Raw genomic sequence first — 2,025 nt, 5'->3', positions numbered from 1 at the left:
TATCCAGGCTGGAGTGCAATGGCACAATCTCGGCTCACCGCAACCTCCACCTCCTGGGTTCAGGCAATTCTCCTGCCTCAACCTCCTGAGTAGCTGGGATTACAGGCACGCGCCACCATGACCAGCTAATGTTTTGTATTTTTAGTAGAGACGGGGTTTCACCATGTTGACCAGGATGGTCTCGATCTTTTGTCCTTGTGATCCACCTGCCTCGGCCTCCCAAAGTGCTGGATTACAGGCTTGAGCCACCGCTCCCAGCGAGCATTGTATTTTTAATAGAGCCCGGTTTTCACCAGGTTGGTCTGTGATCAGCCCTGGCAAGTGAACAGCCCACCTCGGCTTCCGAAAGTGCTGGGATTACAGGTCTGAGCCACTGCACCCGGCCAAGCTTTTTGGTGTATAAATTTGCATAGTTAAAAAAACTTGCATAGTTAAGGCTGGGCCAGGTGGTTCATGCCTGTAAACCTAGCACTCTGGGAGGTCGAGGCAGGCAGATCACCTGAGGTCATAAGTTCAAGACCAGGCTGGCCAACTTTAGTAGAGTGAAACCCATCTCTACTAAAAATACAAGAATTAGCCAGGCATGCTGGCACACACCTGTAGTCCTAGTTACTGGGGAGGCTGAGGCATGAGAATCATTTGAACCTGGGAGGTGGAGTTTGTAGTAAACCGAGATCATGCCACTGCATTCCAGCCTGGGAGACAGAGCAAGACTTCGTCTCAAAAAACCAAAAACAAACAAACAAACAAAGATAGTCTTCCAGAGGAGTGTGTGGTTGCAATACTGAAACTAACTCCTGGAAGGAGTGATGAAGTCAACCTCCAGTCTGCTGTATTGATGCAAAGGAGAAAATATCCTAGCTGAGATAAAGATTCAAACACCAGGGATATCTTTGATTCTCACCAAGGGCAGCCTGAAGCTCTATTGCATTAATGCAGAAATTAGGTGAGGTCAGGGATTGCTTTTAAAATCCTAGAAGGCTGGGCACAGTGGCTTGAACCTGTAATCCCAGCACTTTGGGAGGCTGACACAGGAAATTCGCTTGAGCCCAATGGGGTCACCTTGCCTGCTGCCTACACAGCCAGTACATCAAGACAGCGGAATTGCAATGGCAAAAGAGTAATTCATGCAAAGTCGGTTGTGCGGGAGACTGGAGTTTTATTATTACTGAAATCAGTCTCCCTGGAGCATTCGGGGATCAGAGTTTTTAAAGATAATTTGGTGGGTAGGGGCTTAGGGAGTGGGGAGTGCTGATTGGTCAGGTTGGAGATGGAATCATAGGGAGTTGAAATGAGTTTTTCTTGCTGTCTTCTGTTCGTGGGTGGAATGGCAGACCTGTTTGGCCCAGATTACCAGTCTGGGTGGTGTCAGCTGATCCATAGAGTGCAGGGCCTGCAAAATATCTCAAGCACTGATCTTAGGTTTTACAATATTCTCAGGAATTTTGTAAATATTCTCAGGAATATTGTAACAGTGATGTTATTCTCAGGAGGAATTTGGGGACATTTAGACTCTTGGAGCCCGAGGCTGCATGACCCCTAAATTGTAATTTCTAATTTTGTAGCTAATTTGTTAGTCCTGCAAAGGCAGAATGGACCCCAAGCAAGATGGAGGTCTTTTAGGGAAACGATTGTTATCAATTTTGTTTCAGAGTCAAACCATTAACTGAATTCTTTCCCAAAGTTCTGCCTAAGCCAAGGAATGAACAAGGACAGTTTAAGGATTAGAAGCAAGATAGAGTTGGTTAGGACTGATTTCTTTCATAGTCATAATTTCCTCAGTTATAATTTTTCAAAGGCTGTTTCACCAGGAGTTTGAGACCAGCCTGGGCAAGATAGCAAAACCCCCATCTCTACAAAAAAGAAAAAAAATTAGCCAGGCACAGTGTTGTGCACCTGCAGTCCCACTTACTCAGGAGGCTGAGGCAGGAGGATCGCCTGAGCCCAGGACTTTGAGGCTGCAGTGAGCTGTGATTACGCCACTGCATTCCAGCCTGGGCAACAAAGTGAGATACTGTCTTACAA

The sequence above is a fragment of the Cebus imitator genome, unplaced genomic scaffold, assembly GCF_001604975.1.
Source record: "Cebus imitator isolate Cc_AM_T3 unplaced genomic scaffold, Cebus_imitator-1.0 Scaffold203, whole genome shotgun sequence".
Lineage (NCBI taxonomy): Eukaryota > Metazoa > Chordata > Mammalia > Primates > Cebidae > Cebus > Cebus imitator.
This window is presented reverse-complemented; position numbering follows the sequence as displayed.